Source organism: Pteronotus mesoamericanus, unplaced genomic scaffold, assembly GCF_021234165.1.
Source record: "Pteronotus mesoamericanus isolate MK-2021 breed Mesoamerican mustached bat unplaced genomic scaffold, CSHL_Meso_final contig_41, whole genome shotgun sequence".
NCBI classification, from domain to species: Eukaryota; Metazoa; Chordata; class Mammalia; order Chiroptera; family Mormoopidae; genus Pteronotus; species Pteronotus mesoamericanus.
The window spans coordinates 3,368,790-3,386,332 of record NW_026555152.1 but is presented as its reverse complement, the minus strand read 5'-3'; the positions used below and the strand labels follow the sequence as shown (position 1 = coordinate 3,386,332).

General features: G+C 37.0%; 1 protein-coding gene and 2 pseudogenes across 1 annotated transcript in view; 1 reads left to right on the top strand and 2 right to left on the bottom strand.

The window, feature by feature from the left end:
• Positions 1–17,543, top strand: part of MTUS2 (microtubule associated scaffold protein 2) — a 632,886-nt gene that overhangs the window by 8,709 nt on the left and 606,634 nt on the right. The window lies entirely within an intron of this gene.
• Positions 10,646–10,957, bottom strand: LOC129073487 (60S ribosomal protein L37-like; annotated as a pseudogene).
• LOC129073460 (inactive ubiquitin thioesterase OTULINL-like) lies at positions 14,549–16,897 on the bottom strand (annotated as a pseudogene).

The window sequence follows — 17,543 nt, the reverse complement described above, 5'->3', positions numbered from 1 at the left end:
CTTTGTTTAGTCCCTTCTTCTTTCCACCATTGTTCTCCTTCCCCATCCCTTCTGGTCGCTTTCAGTCTGCTCCATGTTTTCTTGCCTGTGGTTTATATTGTTCGTTAGTTTATTTTGTTGAATAGATTCCAGTTATAGGTGAGATCATTATGGTATTTGTCTTTCACTGACTGGCTTATTTCACTTAGCTTAATATTCTCCAGTTCAATCCATGTTTTCACAAAAGGTGGGCATTCCTTCCTTCTTTCTTTTTTTTTAAAATGCAGATTGATTTTATTTATTTATTTTTATAAATGTCAAAATCCATTATAAAATATTAAAAAATTTAAATTCATTATAAAGTCTCAGCAATGAAAACAACATGATACCACCACAGAAATAATCAAGTAGATCGATCAAATAAAATGAGGATTCTAGAAACAAATGCATCTGTCTAACAATGTAATATATGATTAAATTGATATTTCAAATCAATGAAGAAAATAAGGCTTATTCAATAAATAAGGTGCATGGACCACTATTACTTGAAATAAAACAAATATAGAGTCCTTCTTCACACATTATACAAGAAATATTCAGGTGAGTTAAAATCAATATGTAAAATCTAAGGAGATTTTGGAGAAAATACAAAGTAATATTTTTCTTACCCTGAAGTAAAATATTCAAGCCCAGAAGCTCTAAAGTAACATACCCACATTATGACTATATTAAATATTTAATACTATATAGTAATATACATACAAAGAAAGTTAAAGGACAAGTAATTGAATGTGAAAGTATTTGCAACACATCTAAAAAAGGGTTAATAGTTTTTTTGTTTGTTTTTCAGGGCAACAATTCTACAAAACTTTAATCAAAAAATGGATAAAGAATACCAAAAAGTCATTTAAAGCTTTTTAAAAATAGAAATAGGCAAGAAATATAAAAAAACAGGTTTAGTTTCAGCAAATAATAAAGTAACAAAATAACACATCATTGTCATGATCAGATTAATAAGTATTAAAAATATTAGTACTATCAAGTATTGGTGACTGTAAGGAACTGGGTATTCATAGACTCTTTTTCTTCATCTTCTTAAAGCAGCCCCTTTTGTATATTTTGCAATTCTGGTTTGGTAGAGGTATATTCTTTTAGCCTTCTTGTGTCTGAAAAACTTATTTCGCCTTCCATTTTTACTGAGAGCCTTGCTGGGTAGATCAGTCTTGGTTGCAGGCCTTTGCTTTTCATGACGTGGAATATTTCTTGCCATTCCCTTCTGGCTTGTTTAGAAGTCCACTGCTTCGAGGTACTAGGGCTTCCTTATATGTTGCTATCTCATTCTCCCTTGCTTCCTTTAGGATTCTCTGTGCGTCTTTGCTATTTGCCATTTTAAGTATGATGTATCTTGGAGTGGGCCTCATTGGGTTCTTCTTGAATGGGACCCTCTGTGCTTCCTGGACTTGTGTGACTTTTTCGCTCCTCAGATTAGGGAAGTTTTCCATCCTTACTTTTTCAAACAGGTTCTCTATCCCTTGCTCCTCTTCTTCTCCTTCTGGTATCCCTCTTATATGGATATTATTACATTTCAGGTTGTTCTGCATTTCCCTAAATGCCTCTTCATTCTTTTTGAGTTTTTTTTTCATTTTGTTGCTCTTTCTGGATGCTTTTTTCCACCTTATCCTCCAGCTTGTTGACTCAGTCCTCGGCTTCACTGAGCTTGCTTTTGATTCCTTCTACTGTGTTCTTCAATTCAGAAATTGTATTCTTCATTTCCTCTTGTTTCTTGATGGTTTCTATGTCCTCTTTCATGCTGATATAGTTTGCAGTAAGTTTCTCATAGTTCCCCTGTAGTTTTTGGTAATTCCCTCTGAGCTCACTGAGCTCATTGAGCTTCCTTAGAACTGTTGTTTGGAACTCAGTATCTGATAGTTGACTTGCCTCTATTTCATTTAGTTCTCTTTTAGGGATTCCTCCTTTCCCTTGGATTGGGGCATGTTTCTTTGTCTTCCCATTCTTTGAGAGACTCTTCTTTTCTGCTTCTGCTTCTCAAGTTAATCTGTCTTGATTTCCTGACTTTGTGGTGTGAACTTCTATGGTAGGAGACCGCTGTTTTTTCTTTCTGGACCTGCCTCTGAGGATGTCAGATGTTGACCTTGTCTGACCTTGGGCAGTTTGTTTGAGACTTCCAGGAATGTACTGTCTGGCTGTCTCTTTCAACTGTTAATCTAGTCACGCTGCACTCAGCAGGCTGGGTCAGACACCACAGGGCAAGGCAGAGTCCCTCCTGGGGGCAGGGTTATTGTGTCCTTTCACGCTTCTTCCACTCAGGAGAGTGGTCTGCCTGAGCCAGATGGCTGCTGCCATATGAGGAAGGAGTGAGCACCGGGATCCTGCTGGCTACCCTCTCTGTTCTCTCTCCAAAGCTTCTGTCTTCAGTCTCTCCTCAAGTGTCTCCAGACCACTCTGTGCCTGCTTTGGCTAGGGATGTACTATCTGTAGCTGCCACTCTGTGCTCAGCAGTCAGGTTTTAGCACTACTGGCTCAGAGTTGAGACCTCCTGGGGGCAGGGCTATTGTGTCCTCTCAAGCTGTTGCTGCTCAGGGGAGTCTGCCTGAGCAAGATGGCTGTTGCCATATGGGGGATGAGTCAGCACTGGGATCCCACTGACCACTCTCTCAGTTCTTTCCCCAAAGCACACTTCCCCAGTCTCTCCTCAGGTGTCTTCAGCCCACTCTGCCAGAGACCAGGGTAAGTTGCTGCAAATAAAAATTCATGCGTTGGCCGTTTAAACGGCTCTTTTGGTCTCCCGCTGCATGTCTCTGGCAGAGAGCAACCCTGCCACTTTCGACAGCTAGCTCTTATCTGTGTACTTTTTGGGCTCTGGTGCTGTAGGCTGGAGATCCCCACTTATGGTTTAGACCCCGCTCATCTTAGGGGGAACCAATTGGCCATTTCAATATCCTCCTGTTGCTGCCACCCATGGGCACTGCACCCACCTTCTTGAGTCACTCCTGCACTCCTTACCAGTTAGTTACACTAACGCTGATTCTTCTTTCTGTCCGAGGTTATGACTCCTCACTTGCTATTATTGTTCAGTTGTTTGTTCCAGGTGGTTTCTCCACAATTTAGTTGTAATTCCAGGTTGGTTCCTGGAGGTCAGTGTGACTTCCACTCTTCCACCATCTTGATTCTCCTCCCTAATTTTTATTTTTTAAAATACCACTTATCTTGGAACTACATCTGGAATGTTGGAATGAGGACATTCTATAAATCCTATTCTCCAAAACAGTGGTAAGAACAAAAGTTCACTGAGTGAAACAAAAATTGTCTGACTATTTTAGAAATCTGGAAATTAACAACTAATTAACAATCCAAGGAATGCTTATTCAATAAAAATATTGAACCTTGGTAAGAACAGGGTACTTTGTGGCCTTTAAACTTAGTCCCATTGCCCCTTCCTAGCACCACAGGTGCTTTGAAAACTACAAACTACTGGAGAGGACAGACACGTTCAGGTCCCTTTAAATACCCTGTTCTCAGGAAATCATTAATGTATGATCTGTCTGGTGGCTCTCTTTAAAGCTCCATTCACAGAGCTTGTTTTTATTTCACCTCCTGAATTCTAATCATTCTGAAGTCATTCATGTAAATAGTCTTAGGGCATTTGTTTAAAACAACAAAGGCAATTGTTTAACGTCACAGTTGCTCAGAGGTATACATGAGTTGGGATTAACAAGAGGTTGACCAAAAAAACTTGAATAATTTGGCCCTGGCAGGTGTGGCTCAGTGGACTGAGTGCTACCTGTGGCTTGTGAATGAAAGGGTTGCTGGCTGATCCCAGTTAGTGTACATGTCTGGGTTGCGGGCTGGGAGAGGCAATCATACATTGATATTTCTCTCCCTCTCTAAAAGAAACAAACAAACAAAGAAAAAACTTGAATAATTGGGAAAGGAGACATCCTTAGGGGGCTTTGAAGAGCTTTGACAAATTCCTCAGCACCTAGGAGGGCCACACACGGGAAAGCCTTGAGAAAGCCATACTCTATCACCTGTTGCTGACATTGGGACTTTACACAAGCAGGGAGAAAAGTCCAAGTCAGTGTTGTAAACTGTCTATCAGAGAATAGAAAACCTGCGTCCATATATACAGAGAGCCCCTCAGCAAAGACTATGGGACAAATTGTTTTTAGCACTTAAGGAAATCTCTGTCCCATCATTAGCTGACTACCAAAGCAAATTGAGCAGAAACTTAACAGGCTGCACATGATAAAGAAAATGGACTTTACAGAATTAGTTTAGGAAATAAACAAACAGCATTAGGAACAACAAAAAGAAAGAGCAACAACAAACCTTTTTTGGCCAGTGGTGGAATCTGATTTCTGGAGTTGTTATATTAGTTAACATCCAGTTTTTAACACACAATTAGAACACACATAAAAAAGTGCAACCCATTAACAGAGAAAAAAACAACAATAAAGCATGCCCTTGAGAAAGTCCAGATATTGGATTTATTAGACAAATATTTTAAGTCAGCAATTATGAATATGTTCAGAATAAAAGAAAACTGTATGTAAAGAATTAAAGGAAAGTATGAGACTAGTGTCTCACCAAATAGAAAATATCAATAAAGAGAGATTATAAAAACAATGAAATAGAAATTTGGAGTAGAAAATATATTAACTTAAATGAAAAAATATCTGGAGGGGACTTCACAGCAGATTTGAACTGACAAAAGAAAGATAACTTTAAAATAGATCAATTGAAATGATACAATGTAAGGACAGAAAGCTGAAAGAATAAAGAAAAATGATTAGAACTTCATACTATGTATTAGCACCAAAATATGCATAATGGAATTCCCAAAAGGAAAAGAGGGAGAAAGGGACAGAAAGAATACTTTAAGAAACAACAGCAAAAACCACATGAAATTTCATTTAAAACATTAACTTGCACATCAGAGAAGCGCAATGCATTCCAAGCAGGATAAACACAGAAACTCTACACCTACCCACACAACAGCCAATTTGTTGAAAGCAAAAACAAAGACAGTAGTAAGGGAGAAGTGAATAATTATGTACAATGGATTTTTAATAAGATTAACTTCTGACTTCTCATCAGTGATCATGGAGGCTAGAAGACAGTAGGATGACATACGTACTCAAAGTGCTGGAGGGATGACCATTTAATCAAGAGTTCTGCATCCACCTAATAAGTGAATTTGGCAAAACAGTGGGATACAAAGTCAATATTCAGAAATCAAAGGCATTTTTGTATACCAACAATGAAATATCAGAATCACCAATCAGGAAAAAAAAATACCATTTGCTATTGCAACAAGAAAAATAAAGTACCTAGGAATAAACTTAACCAAAGAGGTAAAAAACCTGTATTCAGAAACTACACAACACTGAAGAAAGAAATTACAGAAGACACAAATAAATGGAAGCATATACTGTGTTCATGGATTGGAAGAATGAACATCATCAAAATGTCCATACTACACAAAGCAATTTATAGATTCAACACAATCCCTATTAAAATACTAATGATGTATTTCACAGATATAGAACAAACATTTAAAAAACTTACATGGAACCATATACAACTCTGAATAGCTGCAGCAGTTTTGAGAAAGAAAAACAAAGTAGGAGGGATCGCAATACCTGACATCAAACTATATTACAAGGCCACTGTAATCAAAACAGTCTGTTACCAGCATAAGAACAGACACATAGATCAGTGGAACAAAATAGAGAGCCCAGAAATAAACTCATGTCTCTATGGTCAATTAGTATTTGACGAAGGGGGCAGAAGCATAAAATGAGATACAAATAGCCTCATCAAAAAATGGTGTTGGGAGAGCTGGACAGCTACATGTAAAAAATTGAAAATTTGACCAGCAACTTATACCATTCACAAAAATAAACTCGAGATGGATAAAAGGCTTAAATATAAGTTGCAATACCATAAAAGTTCTAGAGGGGAACATAGGCAGGAAACTCTCAGATATCCCAAGCAGCAATATTTTCACCAGTATGTCCCCTAGAGCAAGGGACACAAAGGAAAGAATAAACAAATGGGACCTCATCAAAATAAGAAGCTTCTGCACAGCTAAAGAAAATATAAGAATGAAAAGGGAACCAACCGTATGGGAAAATATATTTGCCAATGAAACCTTGGACAAGGATTTGATCTCCAAAATATATAAATAACTCACATGGCTCCACTCTAGGAAGACAGACAATCCAATTAAAATATGGGCAAAGGACCTGAACAAACACTTCTCCAAGGAGGACGTACACAGGGCCCAGAGACATAGGAGAGGATGCTCATCATCACTAGCCATCAGAGAAATGCAAATTAAAACCACAGTGAGATACCACTTCACACCATTCAGAATGGCCAGCATAAACAAATCAACAAACAACAAGTGCTGGCAAGGCTGTGGAGCAAAGGGAACCCTAGTGCACTGTTGGTGGGAATGCAGACTGGTGCAGTCACTGTGGAAAACAGTTTGGAATTTCCTCAAAAAGCCAGAAATGGAACTGGCTATTGACCCAGCAATTCCACTGCTGGGTTTATACCCTAAAAATCCCAAAACTCCAATTTAAAAGAGCTTCTGCACCCCAATGTTCATAGCAGCACAATTTACAGTAGCCAAGTGCTGGAAGCAACTTAAGTGCCCATCAAGAAATGAGTGGATTAAGAAACTATGGTTCATTTACACAATGGAACACTACACAGCAGAAAGAGAGAAAGAGCTAGTACCCTTTGTGACAGCATGGATGGAACTGGAGAGCATTATGCTAAGTGAAATAAGCCAGGTGGTGAAAGACATATACCCTATGATCTCATCTGTAAGTGGAACCTGATCAACAAAACAAATAAGCAAGAAAGATAACCAGCAACATTGGAAGAAAAAAGAAACTGCCAGTAATGAGAGGGGAGGAAGGAGTGGGGTAACAGGGAAAAGAAGGGGAAAGGTCAAATCAGGGAACATGAATAAAGGACCCATGTACAAAGCCAAAGTGGGGAAGGATTGAGGGTGGGAGGTGGGGCAGGGGAAATTAGTGGTGGGAAAATGGAGATGAATGTATTTGAACAATTGAAAAAAAAGTAAAAAAAAAAAGATTTCTTCATCCAGCAAGACTATACTTCAAAATCAGATGAGAAAATTAAAATGTATTAATGAACAAAACAAGAAAATTTGTTAAAAATTCTTAAAAACCAGAAAATTTGTCACTGGGAGACCTACCCTGCGAAAAATATTAAAGGGTGTCTTTTAAGTTGTAAAAAAGGAAACTAGGCAAAAATCAAGTCCTGAGAAGAAATAAAGAGTACCCATAATGGTAACTACATCAGTAAATGTAAAAGATATTATAAACAATTAAGACAATAACTAAAAATGTATTAAGAGAAACAACAAGGGAAATAAAATGGCATTTAAAACTATCTATTTGCTCTGGATGGGTGGCTCAGTTGGATGGAGTGTCATCCTATGCATCTAAAACATTGTTGGTTTGATTTCCAGTCAGGGCACATACTTAGGTTGTGGGTTCGATCCCAGGTCAGTGTGCATATGGGAGGCAAGTGATCAATATTTCTCTCTCACATTGATATTTCTCTCTCTCTCCCCCTTTCTCTTTCCCTCACCCTCCCCTTTCTTCTCTAAACATATCCTTGGGTGAGGATTTAAAAAAATATATATATTTAAGGCCCTATCTGGGTAACTCAGTTAGTTAGAGGGTCATCACAATATACTGAAGTTGCAGGTGCTTAGGTGAGGAGGAAAAAAACAGAAAATTATTGAAGGCCCTGACTGGGTAGCTCAGTTCATTAGAGCATCATTATGATACACCAAGGTTGCAGGGTCAATCCCCAATCAGGGCACATACAAGAATTGACCAATGAATGCATAAATAAGTGGGACAGCAAATCAATGTTTTTCTCTCCTTCTCTTTGTCTCTCTCTAAAATCAATAAATTAGAAAAATCATCTAACACAAAAGAAGGTGGTAATGGATGAATAAGGGAACAAAAAAACATGTCATATAGAAAACATAGTAAAATGACAGATGTAATCCTACCAGTAATTAAACTAAATGTAAATTGACTAAACACTCTAATAAAAAGGCAGAGATTGGTAGAATGAATTGATAAACTGATCCGGTTATATGCCCTCTACAACAGACCCACTTTATATTCAAACACAAATAGGATAGAATAAGATATACCATACAAACAATAACCAAAAGAGAGTAGGAAATGTCAATGGTAATATTGGACAAAATAGATTTTATGTAAATAATTATTACGAGAGACAAAGGAAGTCATTATATATTGATAAAATGGTAAATCCATCAGGAAAACATAACAATTACAAATGTGCATCTAACAACAAATCTTCAAAACATGAAGTAAAGTGACAAAATTTGAAGGAAGATGTAAAAAAGTTAACAATAATAGTTGGAGAGTTCAATGTCCTACTTTCACTAATGGATTGAAACTAGGCAGAAGTTCAACTAGGCCACCAGGCAGGTCAACAAGGAGATAAAGTACATGAACAACACTATAAACCAACTACATACAACTAACAGACATTTAAAGGATACTCCACCCAAACACAGAAGAATGCACATTAGTTCTCAAGTGCGCACAGAAAATTGTTCAGAATAGAATATGTCAGGCCATTGAACATATATTAGGCCACAGGAAAAACTCTCAGTGAATTTAAAAGCATTGAAATTATATAAAGTGTGTTTTCTGACTACAATGACAATGGACTGCTTTAGAAATTAATAGCAGTAGAAATTTCAGAAATTTACAAAATGTGGAAATTAAACAACATACTCTTAATAACCAGTGGGTCAAAGAAGGGAATTCCCAGTGGGTCAAAGTGGGACAACGGAATTTAGAAAATACTTTGAAGTGAATGAAAAGAAACAGTGTTTTGGTATAGAACATTGGTAAATGTAAAAGATATTATAAACAACTAAGAAAATAACTAAAAATGTAATAAAAGACACAAGGAAAATACAATGGTATTCAAAACTATCTATTTGATCTGGTTGGGTGGCTTAGTTGGTTGGGATATCATGCCATGCACCTGCAAATTGCTAGTTTGACTAATAGTCAGGGCACATTCCTGGGTTGTGGGTTGGATCCCAGGTCAGTGTGCATATGGGAGGCAACTGATCAATATTTCTCTCTCACATTGATGTTTCTCTCCAAACAAAAACATACTAAAACTTATGGAATGTCAATAAGTCAGTGCTTAGAGGAAGATTTATAGCTATTAATGCTTATATTGACAAAAAAAGAAAGATCATAAATCAGTAACCTAACTTTTTACCTTAAGGAAACAGAAAAGAGCAAACTAAACCCAAAAGAAGAAGAATAAAGGAAAAAAATGAAGACTAGGTCAGAAGTAAATGAAATAGAGAATAGAAAAACAATAGAGAAAAACCAATGAAAGAAATAATCAACCTTTGAAAAGATCAACAAAGTTGATTATTCTTTAGTTGACTAACCAATAGAAAAAGAGAGAGGTAGCAGTCACTGATACTCAGAAATGAAAGAGGGGGAGTCACTACCTGCCTTAGAGAAATAAAAAGGATCATAATGGAATACTATGAATAATTTTATGTCAACAAATTAGATAACTTAGATGAAATGGACAAATTCCTAGGAAGACGTAGACTATTCAAATGACTGAAGATGAAATAGAAAATCCGAAGTGACCTATTACAAGTAAAGAGACTGAATTAGTCATCAAAAAGGGTTCCCTGCAAAGACAAGTCCAGGTGCAGGAGGCTTCACTGGTAAATTATACCAAACACTTAAAGAAGAATTAATAGCAATTTAGCATAATCTCTTCCAGAAAATGGAAAAAGAGGGAACATTTCCCAGCTCATTCTTTGAGGCTAATATTACTTTTATACCAAAATTGGACAAAGACATCACAAATAAGTACAGGCCAATATTCCTTAGGAATATAGATGCAAAAATCTTCAACAAAATACTAGCAAACCCAAATCAGCAAGATGTAGAAAAGTTTGTATACCATGACCAAGTGGGATTTATCTGAGGAATGCAAGGCAGGCTTAATATATGAAAATCAATATAATATACCATATTACTAAAGTATAAAAACCACGTATTCATCTCAACAGACACAGAAACAGCACTTGAGAGGTTCCAACAGAACTTCATGATAAAATACAAAACTAGAAATAGAAGGGAAACTTCCTCAACCTGAGGGACATCTACAAAAAACCCACAACTAACGCCATACTTAATGGTGAAAGACTAAATGCTTTCCCCCTAAGGTAAGGAACAAGGCAAGAATGTCTGATCTAGTTACATTTATTCAACATTGTATTGGAGGTTTTAGCCAAGGCAAATTAGTCAACAAAAAGAAATAACAGGAATCCATATTGGAAAGGAAGAGATAAAACTCTCTCTATTTGCAGATGACATGATCTTATATAGAAAATCCTGAATGATCTGATCTGAAATGAAGGTTTTCTTTTTTAAAAATTTTAACCCTTGATTTTTTAAAAAAGGATTCCTAAAGCAGGCATTATTCACTATGTTACGTGTGTGTACATATATAAATATATTTTGCATTTTATGTTGTTTTATTGAATGACTAATTGTTGAAATCCTTAAGATGAACTAGATGCTGCAACAGCTACTCTTTTAGGTTTAGGTGTTGTTCATGCAATCCATGCCTGAATCTGTGGTATAAAATTTTTAGGTGCCTCATGCGACCAGTCCCGGTGGTGTTTCATTGTTTAGCCTTGGCACTGTAGTTGTACTTCCTCTTCTGCTTGGTGGGGTATCTGCACTTGCTGCTCGTGGACTCCCGAAGGCGGTAGGCCGTCAAGCCACAGTAGTGGCACAGTGTGTGCGGCGCTTGCTGAATGATGACGGCCATGTCCCCTTCAACATCTCCCTTTGACATCTTACTTCGGCCGTGGCTGAGACTAAAGAGCTAAATTATAAATACGTATTTTAAAGGTCAGCTAGCAGGTCTTAATACATTAGGTGTATTTTTTGACTTCTGCTTTAATTATTAAAAAAGTAAAGCATAGTTGTCCACTTATACAGAGTCAGAATTTAGGATTTCAACTGTGAATCAGGTGGGACAGACTTTGATTTGGTTAAATAAGGCATATGCTTTGAATATTTCATAAATTGAGAGTTTTGATTTTCAAGTAATCTAAGTAATTTTATTAATTTTCTTTGTAGTAGTAATTGATATGTGGTGAAATGGTGTATTTTTGTATCAAGCAAGTGAAAATGCAAATCAAGGTGTTAATTGCTTAAGTGGTAGATTTGGAGTGATTTGCAGTGTTTTGTTGAGTTACATGGCTTAAGTGTATCTTTCAGCCCTGGCCGGGTGGCTCAGTTGGTTAGAGTGTTGTCCCCTGTAACACCAAGGTTTTGGGTTCCATCCTGGTCAGGCACAAACAAGGAACAAGCAGTGAATGCATAAATAAGTAGAACAACAAATCCACATTTTTCTTTCTCCCTTCCTCTCTCTTTAAAAATAAATAAATGTTTATTTCAATAAAAAAAAATCCTAAGGATTCTACACACACACACACACACACACACACACACACACACACACAACTAATAAACAAGTTCAGGAAAGTTGTAGTATACAAAGTGAATAAATAAAAATCAGTTCTATATTCTTGTAGTGAAAAATTTGAAAATAAAATTAAAAAAATCTGTTTACAATAACATCAAAAAATAAAATACTTGGGAATAAACTTAACAAAAGACATACAAGGCTTGTACAGCAAAAAATATGAAACATTGAAAGAAATGAAAGATAAATAAATGGAAAAACGTCCTCTATTCATGGATTGAGAGACTTAGTATTGTTGAGATGGCAGTGCTTCCTAAATTGATTTACAGACTCAATGTAATCCCTATCAAAATTCCAACCACATTTTTACGGAAACTAACAAGCTGATCCTCATGTTCATATGTAAATACAAGGAACCCAGAATAATCAAAGCAATCCTGAAAACGCAGAACAAAACTGGACTCACACCTCCTGATTTTATACTGTAAAGCCGCAGTGATAAAGATGGTGTGGTACTGGTATAAAATATAGATTATTAATCAATGACATAAAATTGAGACTGCAGCAATTAACCCTTATGTTTATGATCATTGATTTTCAAGAAGGATGACAAGACATTTTAATAGAGAAAGAATAGTCTTTTTAAACAAATGGTATTGGAATAACTGGATATCCACATGCAAAAGAATAAAGTTGGACCCTATTTCGCTCTATATATAAAAGTGAACTAAAAATGGAACATTGACTTAAATGTAAGAGCTAAAACAAAGAAGACTTAGAAGTAAATATATAAATATATTTTGGATTAGGCAATAGTTTCTTAGAGATGATATCAAAAGCACGTGACATATATATGTATATGTGTCTATATGTATTGGTTTCATAAAAATGTAAAATTTTTCTTTAGAGAAAAGTCAACCCATAGAAGGGGAGAAAATTTTCACAAATCATATATCTAAGAAGGAACTTGCATCCAAAATATATTAAGAATAGTTGCAACTCAATAGTGTAAAGACAGAACCCAAGTTTAAAATTGGGTAAAGCATTTGAGTTGACATTTTTCCAAAGAAGATAACACTAATGACCAATAAGCATATGAAAAGGTGGTCAACATCCTTAGTTACTAGGGAGATACAAGTCAAAATCATAAGATATCACTACACACTTGCTAAGATGGCTGACATAAACAATATAAGAAATGTTGGTGAAGTTATGGAGACATTGAAACACTACTACATTCTGGTGGGACTGAGAAATGGTGCAGCCACTTTGCAACAACAGTTGCTTGTTATTCAAATTATAAACAGTTGCAATATTACCTGGCAATTCTTTTTTTCTTTTTTTAAAAGTTATTTTGTACTTACTGAAATCCACCACAGACTAGAGAAGTACCTCCAAAATAAAGATTACCAAAAGAAACTAGAAAAGTATTTCCAAAATAAAGATGACAAAAATTGCCCTGGCCAGGTGGCTCAGTTGGTTGGAGCATTGTCATGGACACCAAAAATGGTTGTGAGTTTAATTTCCAGTCAGGGCTCCCTCACATTGATGTTTCTCTACACCTCTTCCTCTCTCTCTAAAATCAGTAAGTATATCTCCTTGGGTAAGGGTTAAAAACAATAAGTTTGCCAGAGTATTGTCTATTGTTTCTGTAACACATTACCACAAATTTAGTGACTTAACACAAATTTATTATTTTATAGTTCCAGTGATCAGAGGTCCCATGGGCTAAAAATCAAGACGTTTGCAAGGCTGTGTTCCTTTTGGGAGGCTCCAGGGGAGAATCTGTTCCCCTGCCTTTTTCAGCTTCTGGAGGCCGCCTGCATTCCTTGGCTTGTGGCTCTTTCCTCCGTCCTCAACAACAGCATGTTGCATCTCTTTCTACTGTCCTTCCAGATGTCTCATTTCCCTTTGACTACACTCTTCCAGTTCCCTCTTCCCCTTTTAAGGACCCTTGTGGTTTGATTGCATTCACCTGGAGAATCCAGCATATTCTCCCTATATCAAGGTCAGTAGATTAGTATCTTAATTCCACCTGCAACTTTATTGTCCTTTGCCATTTAACCCAACATATTAACAGGTTCTGGGGTTTAGGATGTAATATCTTTCTGAGAAAGTGGTGTGTGTGGGATTAGGCTGTAACATCTTTCTAGGAAAGAAGAGCATGATTCTATCTACCACACTTTAAATACACATGTCAATACACTGCAGCTTAATATTTTCATGACAGTTTACTAATTGTCATGTAGTTGCCTTAACCTACAGAATTTAGTTTTTTATCTAATAAAATGTATTAAACTGGCCAGATGCAACAGTAACAAAAAATGTAAAGAGATATAAAGCAAATTGTACAACATAACAAAGTAGTGGTTATTTGTGTGTATGTGTTTATATGTGTATATATAAAACTATACATGTATATATATGGGTGTGCATATTTGTGTGTGTATATATAAACATGTATACATAACTTTGCAGTTAATGAAGTGGTTCTAGAAAATGAGTATACGGTAGAGATTCCTGGAAACACAATGCTTATAAAATAAGACCATGATTATGAGGATCCAAAGTCAACCAAAGATTCTTAATAACAAAAAGTTAGAGACAAAGAAATTTTACTCTTTCTAGGTTAGTCTTTTTTTCTACTCATTTTATCCTCTATTTTTCCTGTTGTTCTTGAGTAAATTAAAGGTTCTCATTCTCTTAAAGGCCCACCATGTAACAAGTGACCATAGCCCTCATGAACAAGGTTAAATTACTAACTTACCAATATATTAGCGCTGCTGCTTTGGCGGAAATCACTGAAAAACAAAACGCAGCCTCTGTGCACTGTTGCATCCAGTGTATCTGTAATTCTGGGGAAGGTCCTGATTCCTTCAGAGGCTGCAACACTAGCTCTGGTTTTCCAGAAGCACTTTACTTGTGAGTGTGACCACTGTCATTGGCGGGTGCCCGGTCCATACCAGACTTAAAAGATGGAAATGTGGTAGTGATGGTCATTCTTGGTCAGCAGGGAGATCTCTGGCCACTCCCTGAGTGGCTTCTCTGGGTAGCAAACTTCAAAGTTCCTGGGGTTAAACTTGAATAGTCTGAACACTTTTTTCTTGACTTCCATGGTGTATCCAAGTATAAACACATTAATCTTCACTAGTCCACATGTGTCTCCTACAGAATTTAGGTGATTCATCAGAAGCTTAAAGGGATCAAATGATGTTTCCTGGGAAAACAAGTGTAAAAAGAGTAGGAATGACCTTTTTCATCTTCATTTGTTCATAAACTTTGGTGACTTGATACAGCATGATGAACTTTAAAGCTTCACACAGTTTATATTCCAGAATGGCATCAGAAAAATGGATGCTGCACGTAACTTCCTTTCTTGTAATAATCTAATTCCACTGAGTTCAGTATACTGTATTTTTTTCAGTAATTTCACACATTTACATAATTTTCCAAACACATTTGAACCTGTGTGCTTCTCAGGACCAAAGCTGTGTTGCTGGACCCAATTACAACCTTGCAAAAAGAAAAGTTTTTCAGGAAGCTTGACTATGTCTTCCTCTTTCATCTAGGTTGGAAAAGAGAGCTGATCTTAGCGCATTGCAGTCACCTCCCCTTTCTTGTGCAACACATTTACTGTGATGCCACCAAAGCAACCCCTCATCAACCTTCCTCATCAGGATTGGCACGGACATCACCCTTTTTTGTTTTCTTGCAGGATAACTGAATAAATCAACTTCCACCTCCACACTGAATTTCCTTTTGAATTTTCTCTGCAGATACCGAGTCCACCATTTCAGCTGGTGCCCTAAATACGAATGTAGCCTTCTGAAGTAGCAGAGGGTGGCCACCAGAAAGGAAACTGCCAATGTCATGGAGCCCTTTGCTATCCTCCACGCAGTGTCTGGGGCTGGCCTGTGACTAGGGAACAGGGGTGAACTGAGTGTCCCTGCACACCACCCTGCCCCGAGCCTCGGCTGTGGGTGTGGCAGCTGCGCTTGCCTCAGGGCCACCTCCAGGCAACTCCATCCTCAAGTATATACCCAGCAGAATTAAAAACATATCCACATAAAGACTTGAACACCAAGGGGTACATAACAACCCCGAACTGGAAACAATGCAAATATCCATTTATTTGGCATATTCATACAATAGAATGTTATCATTCATAAAAAGGAGTGAAATACTGATTCATGGTACAGCATGGTTGCCAGAGGAGTATCTGGTAACTGGGCTGGGTTTCTTTGGGAGGGTAATGAAAATGTTTTGGAATTGATAATGGGGCAATGGTGCACAATCTTGTGAATATATTAAAGCTACTGAATTGTACCCTTTAAAATGGTGAATTTTATGATGTATGAATTATATATCAGTTATCTAAAAATATATTCATCTTGATTACTGAGTTTTTTGGTTCCTCTTAAATTTTGTGCCTGAGGCAAGTGCATTACCTCACCCTAGAAATGGTAGGAAGGTTGGTACTTAGGTGTGAAGTACCAACAGCTGACAGTAGAGAAGAGGAACTCCAGTGAGTTGATAGAACTCTGAAAGCAATAGTCTATGCGTGTTCAATGTAGGAGCAGATTCTGTATGTCCAGAAGGCCTGTGCTGTTTAACACTGCCTGCAGTCTTTGATGTCTGTGATTCTGTAATCAGCAGGAAAAGTTAACATCATCATAGCAGATTTATTACTAAAAACTATACTTTATGAAGTAGCATCCTCCAATAGAAATATAATGTAAGCCACAATGTAATTTTAAGTTTTCTAATAGCCACATTAAAAAGGCAAAAAGAAACAGATGGAATTAATTTTAATATATTTTATTTAACTTAATATAGCCAAAGTATCATTTAATGTGTTGCATTATTTTACATTCTTTTTTCATACTGAATCTTTAAAATCAGGTGTATGTTTTACACACAGCACATTTCAGTTTGGATGAGCCATATCATGTGGTTCAGTCACCACATGAGGCTAGGTGGCGACCGTATAGATAGTTATGGAGCTATTTTATAAAATCAGACTCAAGGCCTCTATAGAGACAGTGTGGTGTACTGGTTTTGACTGAATACAGATTCAGATTTTGGTTTTGGCTCTAGCACTGTATTCTTAAAACATTTACCGACATCTAATCTCAAAATTTATGTCATCTGTTTCTATGATCAGACATGTAATACTGGAGAGAAGTAAAGTGTCATTTTATTGTTCTAATTACTGCAGGACCCACTGAAGGAAGTGGTTAGTTCTACTTGGATAAGGCTCAGTGGTGGTCAGTGTCTTCATGAAGGGGTACGGAGTTTGAGCCTCATCCTGGAACATGAGGTCGTTGAAGGGCAAAGACAACATCAAAGAGGCTGAAAGTAATACTGCCCAGGAACAGCGGTGTCCAACTGTTTGGTGTCTCTGGGCCACACTGGAAAAAGAAGAGTTGTCTTGGGCCATACATTAAATACATTGCAAAACATAATCACAAAAAGATCTCATAGTGTTTTAAGCAAATTTATGATTTTGTGTTGGGCAGCATTTCTAGCCATTCTGGGCTACATGTGGCCTGTAGGCTGTGGGTAGGACACCCCTAGCTTAGAAGTTTAATTTGCCTGGAGCCTGGATGTGCGTGGCTGAAGGAGTAGTACAGCTGAAGGAGTAGAGCTGGGGACCCTGTTTTTGCAGGGCACCTACAAAGGAGTTAAGATTATATTCCATATTAGGCAGTGAGGATCCACCAAAGAACTTTTAAGAAGATGTCACAAGGTGGAATTTGTTCTTTTTTACTTTAACACCTTGGACAAGTCACTTGACCTTTCAGATATGCCTCTCAGTTTCTTCTGCAAAACCAGTGGATTGAAATTCTCTATGAGTTGCTCTGAAGATTAAGTGAACTTGTCTAGTGACCAACCTCAAACTCCTGGTGAACTGAGAGACTGCTTTTCTGGTAGTTTCCTTGTTTTTCCATAGGACTAGTTCT